At 36.6% G+C, this 3,656-nt stretch overlaps 1 pseudogene; it reads left to right on the forward strand.

Annotated features, from left to right (window-relative positions):
- Nucleotides 1-849: 849 nt before the first annotated feature.
- Nucleotides 850-1,969, forward strand: LOC142166250 (RING-H2 finger protein ATL78-like; annotated as a pseudogene).
- Nucleotides 1,970-3,656: the final 1,687 nt, after the last annotated feature.

Consider the following 3,656-nt stretch of genomic DNA (forward strand, 5'->3'; position numbering starts at 1 on the left):
TCTTTCCCCTTTTATGACCGAATCATTATGAGCATTAATGATATTAATAAGACGTTATAATTGGTAATCGTAACTTTTCTTGAAGATTCTGTAACGTTTGAGATCATTCACGCTCATTAATTGTTGATTCATGTACCTTTCCTTTTTACTGTCTTGATTCATTCCGCCGGTACTTCATGTAACCATTTAAACTTGAGCGACCATATCTTTTCCTCTCGTGGGTGATTTGCTCGTATCTATTACGACTCGTGCCTCTTTTAGTGCATCTCTCCAGATGTCGCTTTCTTAATGATCCATGTGTCTTGTCATATCAGCCACTCATATAAATTCACGTGTAATATTTATTTTTAGCAATACACTTAAAGTGTTTCTTCATGTAGCATTCAGACCGAATGACTCTATGAAATTACGTCGATACTTCCACATATTATGGGTAACGTAGGAGACATCTCTATTTTTCCCCCGGGGAATCTTTAGAATTCCCACTGCTTAACTTTCAATTCGCCTCTGACCATCAAATGAAATGTGAATAACCCGTCCTCCTCTCTTTGAAAGAAGGGGCGCTTCCGGTTCTGTCGGTGCTTGAAACAATTTTGTCTTCTCCATATTACTATATCTCTAGAGTCGACAACATTATGTTGAAGAGTGTTGAAGAATGACAAGCTGTCCCTGATTATGCTATCAATATGCCAAGGTGGGTTGAATTTGTTATTCAACATATTAATAATAACTACGTTGGAATCACATTCCAATGTTATTTTATCGTACTCATCGGAATGGCACCTTACTTTTTATCCATATCAAAACAATGTCTCTTTTCTATAAATTAAGAAAAGTTCATACTTTTTAAAATGTTACAGGGGCTCCACTTGTTTACAAAAACTCTTACAATTAATAACTGTAGTTCTTATATAATTAGAGTAAAGCTAATCAATCAGAACATGGCTTGCAACTCTGAACAATTCCTTCCATTATCAAGACTCAAAAAGTTGATCCACACTTTACACCTGTTCATCCTATGAAGTTGTCCTATATAAAGCAACTGCCTCCAAAGGGACTTCAATTCATTCAACTCTCCAACAAACAAAGAAAACACACACAATCTCAACCAAAAATCCATGGCAACTACTTCCACTCTATTCATTAAAGAATTCATGGAAAACTTCCACTACTCAAGAAGACTGCTCCTGGAGGCCACCGTGGCGCCGCCTCCGGCAGCCAAAATCAGCCATGACACAACTGATCTAGTGTCACTTAGTAACAACGTCAACACATTTGATGCAAATGTTATTATGGTCTTGGCCGTACTTGTATTTGCCTTGATTTGTTCACTTGTCTTCAACTCCATCATAAAGTGTGCATTTAGGTTCTCTAGCCTAATATTGGCAGACTCATCCTCAATTAAGAGAAATCCTTCAGCAGCAATACAGGAATCAAGAAAAAAGCCCTCAAGACATTTCCAATTATAACATATACCACTGAATTGAAACATCCAGGGCTTGACTCTGTGTGTGTCATTTGCTTATCAGAATTTGGAGTTGGAGAGAAAGTTAAGGTTCTGCCTAAGTGCAATAATGGCTTCCATGTCAAGTGTATTGATAAATGGCTGAATTCCCACTCTTCTTGCCCTACTTGTAGGAACTGCCTCATTGAAAGTTGCCAAAAAATTGTAAACTTAGGCAGTTCTGTTACTACAACTGCAACTCCAAACACTCAAGTAGCTCTAGATATCGTAATAAGGATTGAACCTCTCCAACGTGAAGGTGTTACATCTAACAATCAAAATTAGGTAGGAAAATAGTATATACTATCTAGTCTTTAATTAGTTGATTGGTATGTATTACACATTAAATTCAGTTGTTTCTTTACTTGTTTGAAAAAGTGTTAGCTAGCTGGCTTGAGGCCAATGCGGACGTAGTTTTCAAATGATTAATCATTTGTCTTGCAAGTGTATATACATTAAATTTCATATTATTCGTTTCTTTATTAAACTTATGTTTCTTCTTGTCAAAAGATTGTTCTTTTCATTATTCTTAGACATTATTATAGGCAATCAAGAGATTTAAAAAACTAACCTTTACTCTAAAATATTCCTGCGCGGAGAAGAAAAAAAAAAGAAAAGTCTAAACTCAAAGATATATATATATATATATATATATATATATATATATATATATATATATATATATATATATATTGTTCTTGGCAAAATCTACTTTTATCTAATTCCCTGTTTAGTTGTTTTTGTCACTACCCAAATCCAACTAGTCATGATGGTACCTAACCCTACCCGCTAGGCAAGCCAATTAACAACTATCCAATTCCAATGAAATTTAATACGACAAATAAGTAAAAGAAAATATCTGAATCTTATACATTTCCCCAAGGACTGATAGTATAAATCATGAGCTTCTAAAATTAGAATTTACAAAGCTGGTATGAAATAAATACATCATTTGTTCGAAATGTACATAAACAGATTTTTGTGAATCTAAGGCTACGATGAACAAGAGGTAGCTACAACCGGAATACAGGTACGTCTTCAATTCCATCTCCCATCGATCACAGCAACATCAGCATCCAACATCTGCAAGCAAGGTGCAGAAATGTAGTATAAGTACAACCGACCTCATGTACTCAATAAGTAACAAACTTAACCTTAGGTTGAAAGTTAGTGACGAGCTGGAACATAGGTCGGAGTCCAACACCAATAGCCAACAACAGTTCATAACAACATAGTGAAAGTAATAAAAGAAGTAGCTCAGAGATAGAATTGCTCAGCTCGCTCATAGTTTCAGAAAATAGGTCTGCTTTTCAAATATATCAGTAAAAACCCAAATCTTTTATCGAAATCGCCAAAAATGTGACTAAGTTTGAAAACTGTAATTTTTCCCAAAGCTTTCCACATGTAAATAATTCATTTATTAAATGGCATGAGAAAAATACATCTTTATGCCTGTATGTCAATATGTGTGAGAAGTCATGAATGTCGTGATACCGTACAACATGAAAAATGCATCTCTATGCATGTATGCCAAGTGTGCATGTCAAATGCAATGTGTCTCGGAGATAAACTCATGTACTCACTCTCTCAGAGTACTCAATCTCACTGTCTCACACTTTTCACTCATCATACTCAACCACTCTAAATGCTCAGGTACTCAGTACTGTATATGGTCAATCCAGCCCAGGGAAGATCTCTCCTGAATATATACATAGCAACTGACAGTTAGTCACTCAGTACTGTATAAGGCCAACGCAGCCTGGGGAAGATCCATTCCCAAATATAAATGCTTCGGACAAGATCCATGATCATGGAACATCCATCCTTCAATATAAATCACCCGTGCTCACTAGGAGTGTGTACAGACTCCGAAGGGGCTCTTTCAGCCCCAAGCACCATAATAATCCAGATCCAGCCATAAATCAATATAACATGTTGCGGCGTGCAGCCCGATCCCGTAATATCACTCACACTCAGGCCCTCGGCCTCACTCGGTCATTAAACTCTCCAGTCTCTCGGGCTTACTCCTAACAGATAATTCAACAGCAATATGGCTTCAGTGGGTCCCAATAGAATAAGCACATAGCCTAGACATGGTTTCTAACATGGATCACAGCTCAATGGCTCTAATACATAGAGATTTTATGGTTAC

This window comes from Nicotiana tabacum, chromosome 11 (genome assembly GCF_000715075.1).
Source record: "Nicotiana tabacum cultivar K326 chromosome 11, ASM71507v2, whole genome shotgun sequence".
Taxonomy (NCBI): domain Eukaryota; kingdom Viridiplantae; phylum Streptophyta; class Magnoliopsida; order Solanales; family Solanaceae; genus Nicotiana; species Nicotiana tabacum.